Genomic DNA, 15,325 nt, shown 5'->3' with positions numbered 1-15,325 from the left:
TATTCAGGTCTGTGAATTCAATATTATCTCACTTTCTGTTTCTAGACATAGTCATTAAAAATAGCCTTTAGTGTATATACAATTTCGTAATATGAATTTCATGAAACACTAGTGCCATGAAATTATTGAAGACAAAAAAGGTCTCAGATTGAAATAAGAGTGGCAATGTGCCTAGTGTAACACCCTCTGGGAGAGTCACATTTTACTTTAATATATTAAAGACTCAGAAATTCTGCAGGTTAATTTACTTTTGAATAATCTAATTATGGTAGTCATTTGGCCTATTTACAAATATTCAATTTTCCTTTCCTCCGTGAGGTGGTAAGTTTTACCTCCGCACTCTTTCAAATTAGATATGGTCATATGACTTGCTTTAGGGAAAAAAAGGTGAATAAAGTGACATGTGACATTTCCTGGTGGAACCACTAGAACCACTTCCCTTTTCCTGTCTTGGACATTGCAGAAGCATAAGTTAGATGGATCTTCAATCAGTCTGGGTTGCTGACTGACAATAGTGAGCAGTGTTTCCTCTCTACTGATCTGTTTTGATATGGTACTCATGACTGGGAAATCAATATTGTGTTATTGTATGCCAGATTTTGAGGCTGTTTGTTACTACAGCATAACTTAGCTTATTTTGTGTCACACAGGATTTTGAAAAGAAAAAAGTGAGGTGCTGGTATAACAATACCCTAAAATACATAACACGAGTTCCATGGTATGTTGGTTAATATTGAGTGTCAACTTGATTGGATCGAAGAATGCAAAGTATTGTTCCTGGGTGTGCCTGTGAGGGTGCTGCCAAAGGAGATTAACATTTGAGTCAGTGGACTGGGAGAGGCAGGTCCACCTTCAATCTTGGTGGGCACCATCTAATCAGCTGCCAGAGTAGCTGGGATAAAAGCAGGCAGAGGAACGTGGAAGGACTAGACTGGCTAAGTCTTCTGGCCTCCATCTTTCTCCCATACTGGATGCTTCCTGCCCTCAAACATCAGACTTCAAGTTCTTCAGCTTTTGGACTCTTGAACTTACACCAATGATTTGCCAGGGGCTCTTGGGCCTTTGGCCACAGACTGAAGGATGTACTATCGGCTTCCCTACTTTTAAGGTTTTGGGACTCAGACTGGCTTCCTGACTCCTCCACTTGCACATGGCCTATTGTGGGACTTCACCTTTATATCGTGTGAGTCAATTCTCCTAATAAATTCCCTTTCATATATTCATCTATCCTATTAGTTCTATCCCTTTAGAGAACCCTGACTAATACACATTATTAGGTTGCAAATATTGAGAAACTGTTAACAGAACCCGAAAGAATAGCAAAATGTTTTAAAACATAAAAATTTACATGACCACAAAATCATTTTTCCGGGAATCTCTGTTAGTCAACATACTTTTGAAAACATTGTTCCAGAATGTTCCCTGCAGCACTTTCCTTTCTCTTTGCAGGTGAATTATTACCAAAATAAATCAGTAAATAAAAGTGCAATAAAATATTTTATGAATGGGAAATTATTATCTAACGTTTCTTGCATAGGCTGCGCATTTTATACTCCCTTCTGTTTGCTCAAACTGCAATGATTTTTCTCCCTCTTCATCTACTTCATCCCATGTTATTCTTCATAGTTTACCTAAAATAATACCTCCTTAATAAAGCCTTACCAGATTTAACTGCTTGTGATTAATTGCTCAGTCCCATTAATTTTGAATTTTAACTTATTTCTAGCATTTACTATCTTCTGCCTAATAGTATGATTAGTTTATATATGTATCTCATCCCTACCAGGTTACAATCTCCTTTAAACTTGGAACCATCTCATTGGATCTTAATATCTTCTACAGGGTTTTGTACAGGATTTTTAATTTATATTAAACTCAATGATCATTCTTGGAATAGCATTATGCTAACGACTAATAATATAATTAATAATAATAACAATGACATAACTAAAAATTTTAAGCACTTAGTAATGTGCCAGAAACTATAACAGATGTATATAATTATTTCTTTTATTCTTAATATTATACCTATGTGGTAGTTACTGTTATCTCCATTTTATAGGCAAGAAAACTGATGCTGAGAGAGGTTAAGAAACTTGGTCAAATTCACACAGCTGGTAAGCAACTACCATATTTTTGAAAATGCAAGCCTAGATACTGGTCTCAGGTGCAGAAAGATAGATTTTCACAGTTATATGTGTGGTATTGGCATGTGCTTGTATTTCTCTTTTCCAATTTAAGGTCGTCAACCCCAAAGTGTGGCAGAGTTACCTTGGTACACACAAAACTGGGGTTTGGGCTGGCAGAAAAAGAAACAATGACAGAGTGTAAAAGGCAGAAAGAGGCATACTTGGTAGAAACAGATAATAAGGCCGTGACAGCCACCCCTCATCCTTCCCTTCTCATAAATATGGAGAAGTGGCAAAGAGCAACAGAAGAGGGAGTAGAAGAGGAGGAGGAGGTGAGTCTGTTGTGCGTGCAGCACATTTTGCTGAGCCAGAAATGAGAGTGAAGCTCAGTGATGTCCTGGCTTCAGAACCTTAGGGATGCTGGTGGGGAAAATATTCAAATAGCATCATTGGATATTAGATGTTGAAAGAGCTAAGATAAGCTGCAGATTACTTTTTAATAAAAGTAGCTTTGGAAGTTGTCTTTGTCTCTTATCCTTCTTATTTGCTGTATTCATTGGAAACCCTGCCATTAGCATTAATTGAAAGAAAGCACCCAGTGTGCTTAAATCTTTGTCAGAGGAAAAAAGACTCCTCCGGATCAAAGAACCAACATTATGCTCTGATGAAAAGATAATCCTATTTCAGTGACACACCACAATTGATTTCTTTGTGGACCATCAGCAATCCATTTACATACGACAGTTGATTTTCAATGTAATCGTGGTTCAACAGGGGCTTAATGAATTCCTACTATGTGCTAGCCCAGGGTCAAGTGCGAGAGAGAACAAAAATGACCTCAGAAAAAGTGCCCCTCCCTTCTAAGAGCATGGAACACATTTGAGACAGTAAAATATTGTAGGATATATACATGGAATCTCAGGAGAAAGCAGAGTAATGTGGTTCACAGTAATGTTGGCATAATTAACAAAGGAAGGGCTAAAAGACCAAATACAAAACTGTAAACAAAGTATTGTCAATATAGGTAGAGAAACTTCAATTCGTTAAAAAAAAATTTAACTACAAATCATCCATATTAAAGTATGGAATACTGACTCTGTGTCAACGTCCAGAGCCTCCTCCTGTTTCACAAAGAAGACCTGAGAGAGAGCGTAAATATAAGAGTGAATACCAAAAGAGAATCCTAGCAGATGAGTAAGATAAGTATGGTATGCCTTATCTAAAGAGGTTGATAAATCTTATTTTATAGATAAAACTGAGACCCAAGGATATAAAGCAATCTGTCACTTGTTGCACAGATGAACAAACTGAAATTCAAACACAGACCATCAGAATCCCAAAACCATTTTTCTTTTGTTCTGTTTTTCTCCACATTATTCTGGTTTCCCTGCCATAACCAGGAATAGCTAAGATCGTGTCTAGGGAAGACAGGATAGTAGATGTCTAGCAAGCCGCCTCACCTGACCATCCTCACATTCTCTAAGAATAGCCAGAAGAGCCTCCAAATCCACATAGTAACATTGGTGTGCCCCTGAGAGCCATTCTGTGATCCTTTCCTTATGACCAAGGTTGATTGGGCCAGAAGTGGTATATGACATGGTTGAGAAAATTGATGACCTTTCTCCCTATTTCATTCTTTGACCCTAATTGTTTTTTTTCAGGGATGATTGGTCCCTAAACCAAACAGAGTAAGGGAAAGAAATTCAGTCTCAGATGAAGTGGTGGGTTTTTATTAGGAAACTGGGAAATGTCAGCTCCATGTGTTCTGCAATATGCTCCAATCATTCAATCCAATCAAATCTGGTCTGTAGAGAAAAAAATATAGCCTGGAAAGAAGCAGACTCTGTCCCTTTTGGAGGCCCACCTGCATCTCTGCCCTGGGCTCTGTGAAATACTCTGAGGGGAATTACCCTTTTCTGCTTAAGCCAACCTAGTGGATTTTAGTCACTTGCAGTGAAACGAATTTCACCCAAGAGGAAGTATGTGGATCTTAGTGGCAAAGTGAGGAAGCAATGTTAAGATAAACAAAAAGGCTGAGAGGTTTAGAGAAACAGAAACAAATGATGAGATACTGAAGAGGTACATGGTTTAGGAAGTTAGGGTCCAAACATGGAGTAACCATCCTTTTATGCTACACTTGTCATGTAGTGGCAGATTTTCTAAGCAGGCAGAGCCATTAGAAAATGTGATTATGAACTGGTCAATAGCAGATTCGTCATCTATGTTCACTGGAATCTCCCCTGGGTTCAGAATGAGTTAGAATGGGTAAGATGTTTACCATTGTAGCCAATAGCAGCATAAATAGAAGCAGAATTTGAATCATAATTGAAAAAGGCATACAGTGAAGTGAAATGGGAGTGATGTAACGTTGTAAGGAAAAGATAGATATCAGACTTAAATTTGCAAGTGGAAAGACACGGGAATTCCTTATTCCAGTTTGTTACTGTTAACAATTCAAGACTAATGGGATGGATGATAGCAGGTTGTAAAGCATGGAGACTGCAGTCAGACTGCCTAGGTTCAAATCCCAGATCTGCTACTTGTTAGCTTTGGAACCATGGTTTAGTTATTTTATACTTTGTAAATTTCTAAAAGAAGAATAGCTGACAACCTGCTATCTATTGCTATGTAATATAATCAACCCAAAACTTGTTGCCCTAAAACAAAGAGCATTTATTCTTGTTCACAGTTACCTGGTTTCTTTAGATATTTTTTATGGTCTCAACTCAGGGATACTTCTGGTCTCAGTTGGGCTTATCCATGGGTCTACAGTCTGAGTCCAGCATCCATGCTCTTAAACCACTATGCCATATGGCTTCACAAGCATAAATTATATCACCTGCTGCTCTTGGCTTGGTTCTGTTACATATTTTGAGGTTAACTGGATGGAAGCTAATCTAGGATAGTTTGACTGCGACAGATCTCCTTTATGTGGTCTCTCAACTACCAGGAGGTTAGCTCAGGCTTATGGCAGGAGCCATCTGAGAGAGAGACAGCAGAAATATGCAAGTTGTGGCCTGAGCTCAGAACTGGTACAACATCACTTCCACTGCATTCTATTGGCCAATGCAAATCAGAAGATCAACTCAAATTCAGAGTTTAGGAAAACAGACTTTACTGCTTGACAGAAGAACCTACAATGTTATACTAAATGGGCAGTTATAGGACTATCTGGGCGAAAGGGTATTTTGCATTCAATTTATCACAATGGAGATAATAATAGTACCTACTACCTAGTGTTATTTTGAAGATTAAACATATTAATGTATGCAAACCCCTTAGCATAGTTTCTGACAGATGTGCAGTGTTATGTAAGTGTTTGTTTGTTTTTATTATCCTGATATCTTAATAGACCCAGACAGGACAACAATTTGTCACCTTCTTAGCGTGGGGAACAATGTTATTATCATGATTTTTTAAGTCATATCTTAAAATTTGAGCCAAAGAGTGCACCCATTGTTACAACACGTCATTGCTTTCCAGTATTTAAAACTGTAGGAGAGGCAAGAGTTCTAACCTCTAGTTTTATTTGTATCAGTGCATTACTATGACTTCTGGCAAGATACCTGATATGCGCAGGCTTCTGCTTCCTCACTGTAAAGCAAGGTTTGGACTTCATGATCTTAAGTGTCTCCTAACTGCTAACCACTGATGAATCCCGAGAAGAATATTCTCCCCAATTTTATTCCAACAGCTAATGGGAAAGGGTGAGTCTTCTTACCGCGTTGACAAAAATTTGCTTTTAACAAAAAAGAATGCCAGATGGAACTGGGCTGCTGAGAATAACCAAGAACTTAAAGTGAATTGTCAAAAACAAGTTGACCTAAAACAATTTTCTCAAAGTCTAACTGTTGCAAAGAATAAATTGGTCAAAAAAATCATCTAATACAGATTTTTCGTTTTAGTAATTTTGATGCACTTGAAGAAGTTTTGTTAGCTTTCATGAGTAATTAAGCTTTTTTATCATTTTATTCCCCACAATTTTCAGGGGAACAAAGGTTCCTTTTCTTTCTCGTTTCTAATTCATATAGTCAATTATGTCTGTTCTGCTCATTTGTCTTAAAGTTAATTATTCTAAAAATCAATGTTTCCAACTGCCAGTTAACATTATCTTATAATTTTGAAATTTGTTATAATTCTTAGAATTTTATCCATATTTTTATAAGTTATACTTCTTACTATGTAATTTCACTTTTTAAAATGTTTAGATTCATTTTCAGCCAGTGATGTTAACTTCATTTACTTAATCCTATTTTGTGTTCCATTTTGGTTGCACATTTCTTATGTATTTCAGCAAATTTTACAGAGCAGCATTTTTACTACTCAAGGTTGCTGTCAGATTGAAGCTGTAATGAAAAACATGTAAAGTCTCAGTGTAGCTTCTCAGACAGCTATAAGCTTAGGCTAAAATTTGTTGACCTAACAATGAATAAATGTTTCGTGGGTAAAACTCTTGATAGCAGTTGGCTCTGGGCCCCTGGTACCTTCACTGAAGAAAGCTGGGAAAAGAAATATATGCTAGCTTTTCTGATCCAGTTAATCACTACATTAACTTGATAGTTGAAAGCCTTCATGATTGAAATGATAAATGCAGAATGTTCTAAGTCAATGTGGTGATGAACACAACTTCAACCATATCCAGTAACTTTATTCTTCAGAATCATCTTTTGCCACATCACGTCTTTAATTCTGCAGATTCCTTGGAACATACAATTGTTACAAAAGAGCAAATGACTAATTAAAACAGATTTAGACTAGGTTGATTTGAGCAATTTGGTACAAAATCATAAAAGTATTGCTAAATCAGAAAAGCAAACATAATGGGATGAAAATGCATCATAAATTGAAAACAGAAGTTTAAAAAACTGGAGAAAAATCTTCTAAATCGTGAAAAAGGTAAAAACAAACCATTACAATTCTAAACACCTTCCACATTATTTCCACATTAATAATACAAGAATAACCAATTACAGAAGAATAGTCATGTTTTATTATTTTTTACTAGTTTGGTTTTAGGCAAATTGTTTTTGACCAAATTGGCAGCTAACAAATAGAAGCAGTGATTTGAGCCAATACCCTTTAAATGTGCTAGGGTGATTCATGGTGCTATTTTAAACAGACAGAATTTGATCTGGGTTTATTGACACAATTTATCTCAAACTCTTCAACTTCTTGCTCTTTAGTTCTAGAATTTCTTTTCAGTTCTGACCTCCCCACATGTGTCTGATGTTGGAATTCTCCCCGACATGTGTCTGATGTTGGAATTCTCATCGCTGGCCTCCGCTTTCATTTACATCTATCTAGTGAGAACTAGACCAGGTTTTCAGCTTTCTGCTCTCATCATTCGTTTTGTTCATTAGGTCCTTTTTCTTTCTTTGGAACCAAAATGGTCCAGGATGCTCACCAAGGCTTCTCCCCCTTGTTATCTCTAGCAGTCACCGTTTATGATGAGGCTGCCATCTCAGGGATTCCCACAGTTCTCTCTGGGTCTTGTAATCAAGTCAGGGACTCAGGGACTCCAAAATCTGTCTCCTAGCTTCTTATGGGGCAGACATTCTTATTTCTTCCCTCAGATCCACAAGGGTAAACCAACTGGAAGCTATACTGGTATTATATGAACCACCCTTCCTGATCTTAAGGTAAGATCTTACCTATCTTTTGTCTTACCTCCAATAAGGTAAGATAAAGGAGTAAACACACCTTAACAAACTGGGTCAGATTTTCTTTACCTAGTATTTGGAAGACTGTTGTTGATATGGTTTGGCTGCGTCCCCACTCAAATATCATCTTGAATTTCCACGTGTTGTGAGAGGGACCCAGTGGGAGGTAACTGAATCATGGGAGCAGGTCTTTTCCATGCTGCTCTCATGATAGTGAATAAGTCTCAAGAGATCTGATGGTTTTAAAAACGGGAGTTTCCCTACACAAGCTCTCTTCTCTTGTCTTCCACCATGTGAGATGTGCCTGAAATCTTGTCCTTCTGCCATTGTGAGGCTTCTCCAGCCACATGGAACTGTAAGTCCAATAAACCTCTTTCTTTTGTAAATAGGCCAGTCTCAGGTATGTCTTCATCAGCAGCATGAAAGCGGACTATTACAGTTGTCATCTTTGTAAGTGACTAGACTATCATATAAGTCAGATGCTGAGGATGGGAAAGCATTTTGCGTCATGTCAACCAGTAAGTCAGAGAAAGCTAGTTGTTGCTTGTAACCTCAGAAAGATATTTTATTCTTTGTTAAGCAATATTCCTTCATGATTAATCAATGTTGAACAGTTTGACATTTATTGCTAGCCAACAGAGGCCAATTCTCATTGAACTGTAAACAATGTGTATATCCACAGCTTAGTGACCTTTTCCTGTTTAGTATATTCATGTGCACAGTAACAAATTAAATACCTACAATTGTTTGTGTACTTTTAAAAAAACTGCGGTGAAGGCTGAAGAACTACCTATTCAGTATTATGCTGACTAATGGGGTGACAGGTTCAATCATACCTCAAACCTCAGCATCAAACAATATACTTTCATAACAAACCTGTGTATGTTCCCCTTGATTCTAAAATAAAACTTGAATGAGAAAAAAACATCGGTAAAATAACAGAATTTACTATCTTAACCATTTTTAAGCATATAGTTTATTACTAATTTAACCATTTTAAAGCATATAGTTCAGTAGTGTTCATATATTCACAATGTTATGCAACCAATCTTCAAAACTCTTTTGATTTTGCAAATTAAACAATAGGTCCCTAGTCTCTCTTTCCCCTCCTCTGAGAAACCACCATTCTACTTTCTGTCTTTATGAATGTGACTACTCTAAGTACCTGATATAAGTGGAATTATATGTCACATAGTATTTGTCTATTGTGATTTGCTTATTGCTTTTAACATAATGTCTTCAAAGTCCCTTCATGTTGTAGCATGTGTCAGGGTGTCTTTCATTGTTAAGACCATTTAATATTCCATTGTATGTATGTACCACATTTTCTTTATCCATCCATTTGTCGATGGATACTGGATTGCTTCATTTCTTGGCTATTGTGATCAATGCTGCAATGAACATGGGCATACAGATAGAAGGTGAATGTTTAAATGGAAAGAAGATAAAAGGATATATAGAGGAAACTAGAGGCAATAAACAGAGATTCCTGATCCCTTTCCTGCTCCTAGTTATAATCATCTATTGAGATCCACTTGCATTTCTGTTCTTGAGTTATGTGAGTTACCTCTGCATTTATATACAATAAATTCTCCTTTTTTGCCTAAGATAGCTCAGACTGGTTTCTCTTATTTACAGCCAGAGTCTTGACTAATATATGGTTAGGAGAAAATCTCTGCAAATAAAGACAAGTCCAACTCATGACAAATACTTCTTTTATTCTGTAAATAAGAAATAAGATAAAATTTCACTGTCAACAAAGAAATTACAAACTGCAAGAACCACCATAAGGTGGAACTTTTGCAACCTCCCAGACCTTTAATAAGAAGCTGAGAAAAGGAGGAAAAATTCCTTCATGAGACCCAAGAAGGAAGGTTAATGACATTTTAGATTTGGTTATTCTTTTTGTTCTGCTTTTGCTTCAATTTTTTACTGTTTCCCTGCAAAACCAGAACTGTCCAACAGGGATTGAATTTTCTGTGGACAGTTTGTCTTTCATAAGCTTCACAGACAAAATTAACCAGCAACAGAAAAATAAGATGACATTACTGTTTTTGCAAGTTTAAAATCGTTCTCCCAAGTATCTATTGTATGTCTCATTTTTTTTTTCTTAATCCCTTGGCTTCATCTTCTTTGAAATTACTGCTATAAAAGTTAAGATAATACATATTACTCGTATCCTGGCATCCAAACAGGAGAGTTTTTCTCATCCCACGTTTCATAGAAGCAGTTGAAACAAAAACAAACAAATTGCCACATAGCCTCTCTCTTATTCCTGTCTTGTGGTTCTCATAAAGATGTTAGCTTGGAAATTTCATCAAGTCTGAAAGATACCAAGTGATCTTCTCTTCAAAAAAAAAATTGGTAGTAAACCTCTCTTCAAAAAAAATTTAATTTCTATATTTATTTGACCCAGTCTTCTATCCATTTTCTCCAAAGTAATTTCAGTATTCAGACCTTGACTCCTAACTCCCACAAAATTCTTTGTGTTTCTGCCTCTTCCTTTCCCATCACTCCTCTCAATAATTTTCTCAAATAACCTGCTTCTTTTTCTCATCATACTTTGGCCTTGTATTTTTTTAACCTGCTTTCTCTTTTTTTCCACACTGTCTGGATAGTTTTATTTTAAAAACTTGATTTCTAAGGGATAGTGCTAAAGAGAAGATATGTGACAAAGACAGAGGGGAAAGGGATATATTTTTAAATGCTTCTAAGTACTCATGCTGGTGTTCTCCCTCTGTGCTAAGACACAGCAACCTGAATTTATGGCATGCTTAGAGTTTCGTACTGAGAAAGCATAAAGACCTATAGAAAACCCCTCCAAAAACCTCCTAAAAAAATCTACACATGTTGACATAGTTGAATGATGTCAGCAGCCAAGTCATGCACTGGGAGAGAAATTAACATTTAAATAATATAAACATCCAGGAGAACCGTACTCCTGCAAACTTTCTTTACATTGGAATCCTTGTCTGGCTAAACTTCTTATACTAAATCAATGTAAGAAAATATAACATGGGATCAAATAACTTCTTTTAAATGACTTTTCCCCAGGCTACTCACTGAGGAATTATTAAAGATTTAAAAGTTAAATTTACTTTTGGCTGTATACAGATTAATTTAATTCAACAATAAAATGTCCTACTTATATTTTTGTATATATTCATGCTCTTTCAAGGTCAGAAAAAAATAAAAGTTTTGTGTGGCTTTTAAAAACAGCTGCCTAAATCATATAAAATTGCTTCGACTGATTTAAAAAAAAAATTATAGGCTGGAGCAGTGGCTCAGGCCTATAATCCCAGCACTTTGGGAGGCCAAGGCAGGAGGATTGTTTGAGTCTAGGAGTTTGAGACCAGCCTGTGCAACATGACAAGACCTTGTCTCTACAAAAAATTGAAAACTAGTATTTTTTTAAAGAACTCATTTCGTGTCTGCAATTTATGACATATTTTCTAGTCAATAGTTCCCATTTAGCATGAACACGTAGAAGCAGATGCTGAATCTCAGCCATCATAGCCCCTGTCAAAGTGAAAATGTATAGTAAAACTATAAAATTTATTATTCAAATATTTATCAATACCTATTTTGTGCATTGTCACTAAAAACTGATAGCGAAGGAATCCATTCAAGACATAGACAACTTCTCCCAAGGAACTCATTAGCTTAGTTGGAGAGATTGAATATACATTCACAAAAGAATTATTAAATATACAACATACAATCTGATAAGTGTAAAAATGTCAAATGAAAATTGCAAACAAAAATTCCTATAGAGATTCACACAAGGGAAACAGCCATTGACATGTGTGGACGGGAGAGTCCAGAGGAGGTGCAAGGCTGAGCTTGGAATAGTTTGCAGGGATCAGGGAAGCGGGAACTCAGAGCAGGGCATTACAGGTGCATGACTGTGGGATGGGGAATATGATCAGAGACAAAAACAAAATCATTCCCATCCTGCTTGAGGGGAGGAAAAAAAGAATAGAGCAGTGTGTCTAGACAGGAGAGTTATCAAGAGAAAAAAAAAACTCATCCGACTTCTCCAATAAGGATGAAAAAAAGCTTTTCAACTAGTGAACCAGCTGCAGAGACACTAGGGTTCTCATTTGGTTCTGTCTTACACAGAAAAATAAATAGATATCTGCTTAACTAAAGCAACCTTAATGACTTTCAACAAATATTACAGAAACTTGTATGTATATTCACAGTTTCTAAGATAAAGAGAGAGACACTTAACAAAAAATAAAAATGAAACAAAGCAAATACCCCTGTAGTTTATCTGTGGCAATTTTCTTTAAGGAAATACACATACATTGAATATGTTTCTTTGACTATGCACAAACACACACACGTCTAAGTAGAGTATAAATAAAGATTATACTGCTGGTATTTTACTTGTTATTTTGAAACATAAGATTGAGATTTGTGAGTAGAACTTTAAAGTTCAAAAATCAATGAACAAAATTTAATCAGTCAGAGAGTTGAAAAATATTTTTTGTGCACCTTTATTAAAGATTAGGCTTAAGACTGCCCTCACAAAGCACAAAGAAGAGTATTTCCTAGACCTGATGCACTTTATTCTCATAAAGATCTTCTCAGATTAGATTATGCATGCACCTAAGGGGATGTGGTTGTGTGCTGGTGCAGGATGCCATGAGATAAATGCACCACATCTTCCTGGAGTTACAATTTTATCTAATGATTTGGAAGTAGGGCAAGTTAAGTAATTTAATAGTAAGTAATTGAAGACATACTTTTTATATTAAAGCACATACAGAAAAATTATACTGCAGAATACAAAATGCTCCTGAAATTTCATGAGAAAAAATATGAGGCATCAAATAAATTTCCATCATTGTTGGTTGCAAGGAATTTCCCACATAGCAAGAGAAACAAAGAAGGCTACTTAACAGTTTCAAGCTAGTTTACTCTCCTCACTTTGGGAGAAATTTTTACAGTATAATTGCTCTAGTAGATTATTTATTTCTTCCATACTTATGTAGCCTGCTTTTTAGTTAATCTTATTATTGAAATAGTTGAAAGATAATCGATCATGTAAGGTTGTTTTCCAGTTTTTAAAGACAAGTTTAGCAACCCATTCTAACTTTATGCATGCCTCTGGGGCTTCAGGCTGGTGACAATACCTCCAATCCCATCTCCATCCTGTTGAGTTGGTCCTGGGTCCCCAACAATGCTTCCTAGGGCTGTGGGTAATGCCAGACAATCAGTTCAGTCTGCACCATTAACCTCCAGGGATTAGTAGCTCTCTGTGCAATTGAATGTTCCCAGATTAGTCCCTGTGGTGAGCCACCTGCCAGGACTCAGCACTTCACAGGCAAAGCTAAGAAGCTAGTAAAAGATTTAAAGCTCAAACTTGAGCTGAGCAATCAGGATATTTTTCTCCCACAATTTACAGCTACCGTGGCATGACCTAATTTCTTATTCCCCATTTTTTTCTTTAAATTTTGAGGTTTGATTTACCTGATAGAATTTGTTTCACAAAAATTAATGGAAGAAACGTCAATTTTCCTATCATAAAATTGGAAAACATACTGCAATCCAATATAACCTTTAAGCTTTCATTAAATTCCCATATGTTAACACTTGATACTTATTAAAATAAGAGTTCTTAGAGTTTTGCAAGTAAGGGCTACCTTTCATTTGTTTGATGGAAACACCCAGCCGGTAGCAGAAAAGCGAATGGGGAGATCCACAGTCTACGTGGTGTGCACACAAAGTATACATATCGTAAAACCTAGGATTGACTCATTGTAAGTTGACATATTGATGTATAAAGTGGTATAAGGTTATCAATTTGTATCCTGAAAAGGGGATAAGTGTTTTGCTATCAAATGAGATAGAGTAGGAGGGAACAAATGGAACCTATTCATGCCTGAAACAACTAAAACAGACAAAATATATGATAAAACCATTTTTAAGACACTAGATATCTGGTAACTAAGGGCAATAAACCCGGAGAGATGAGAAGCAAGTGAGATGTGCTCTGATTTCCCCAGTGTAGTGCCTTAATTGTTTGGGGAAACCATGGTGCATGGAGAGTAACCTTGGGTAAAACCTGTCAACTCTCTGAGAAGACAGAGATAAAAATGTGAGGAAAACAAAGTGGCTAGATTTTGTCAGAGAGAATATTGGCAAAAAGAGAGCTACACAGAGAAAAAACTCCAGAGACCTTGAAGGGTCCTCCTCAAATATTCAGCAGAGTACCAGTCAGTGCACATGTATGAGGAGACTCCTCATGGATGGGTAGAATCATCCCAGAGGATTGCAGAGAGCAATGTTCAGTGTTCACATAGACCAAGAACAGTTCCTGTTTCCGTCACCCAGTCTGGAAAAACATAATTCGTGGCACATCGGGTGCTTCAGTAATGGGAAATGATTATCCCTATGCTGAATGCTGACCTGCTCCTACATTTAGTAGACTCTAAATCTTCTTTTTAAAATTCTTAAAAGAAAGACCTGGATGTACCAAACTATTTCTTAGTAACCAATTGTTTATAAGAATACAAAAATATCTTGCATTGAACAAAGTAATATTCACAATATCTTGCATCCAATCAAAGAGTAAGAGGCATACAAAGATGCAGGAAAAGATAATCCATAATGAGGAGAAAAGCCAATTAAAACTAATCCAGAACTGACACAAATATTAGAACTAGCTAACAATGACATTAAAACAGTAATTATAACAGTATTATTGATGGTGATTTTAAAAAGGCACAAATTGGACATCTAAGGGTGAAAACTACAAAATCTGAAATAAACAGTGCTCTGGACGGAATTAGTGGTAGATTAGATATCAGAGAAAACTAATGAATTTGAAGGCATAGTAATAGAAACTATCCAAACTGAAACTAATAAAAATATAAAAGAACATTAATGATTTGTACAATTTCAAGCAGCCCAATGTTAAGGTTCCCTAAAACACAGTAAAAATATTTGAAGAACTAATGGCTTAAAGATGTTCAAAAAAATTTTTTTAAGAAAACTATAAGCACTTAGATTCAAGAAGTTCAATGCACTCCAAGCACAAGACATTTGAAGAAAACCATACCAAAGTACTTTATAATCAAATTATTTTTTAAAACTTATGATAAAAAAATCTTAATAGCAACTGGAGAAAAAAATCCTTATATACAGAGGAATAAAGATCAGAATAATCGCATATGTCTCATCAAAAACAATGCAAGAAAAAAGAGAGAAGTCTTTATTTTTCTTTTTTTTTGACTGAAAGTATTTTTATTTTTTTCTTTTTATTATTATTATTATTTTTATTTTACTTGAAGTTTTAGGGTACATGTGCACAAAGTGCAGGTTAGTTACATATGTATACATGTGCCATGTTGGTGTGCTGCACCTATTAACTCATCATTTAACATTAGGTATATCTCCTAATGCTATCCCTCCCCCTCCCCCCACCCTTATTTTTCAAAAGAACATGTTTAGGACATAAGAGTAGCTGTTGCTTTATTTTAGTAGATTTTTAAATACATTCATGGCAGTAGCTCAGGGTAACACCTG

At 36.0% G+C, this 15,325-nt stretch overlaps 1 long non-coding RNA gene across 1 annotated transcript in view; it reads right to left on the bottom strand.

Annotated features, from left to right (window-relative positions):
- Positions 1–7,506: 7,506 nt before the first annotated feature.
- Positions 7,507–15,325, bottom strand: part of LOC116468377 (uncharacterized) — an 87,513-nt gene continuing 79,694 nt past the window's right edge. The window contains exon 5 of the long non-coding RNA XR_004248037.2: positions 7,507–9,180. This is a non-coding gene — a long non-coding RNA (uncharacterized LOC116468377). The remainder of the gene's footprint in view (positions 9,181–15,325) is intronic.

Source organism: Hylobates moloch, unplaced genomic scaffold (genome assembly GCF_009828535.3).
Source record: "Hylobates moloch isolate HMO894 unplaced genomic scaffold, HMol_V3 SCAFFOLD_5, whole genome shotgun sequence".
Lineage (NCBI taxonomy): Eukaryota > Metazoa > Chordata > Mammalia > Primates > Hylobatidae > Hylobates > Hylobates moloch.
Note: the sequence above shows the minus strand (reverse complement) of the source record. Positions and strands in the feature narration are given on the sequence as shown.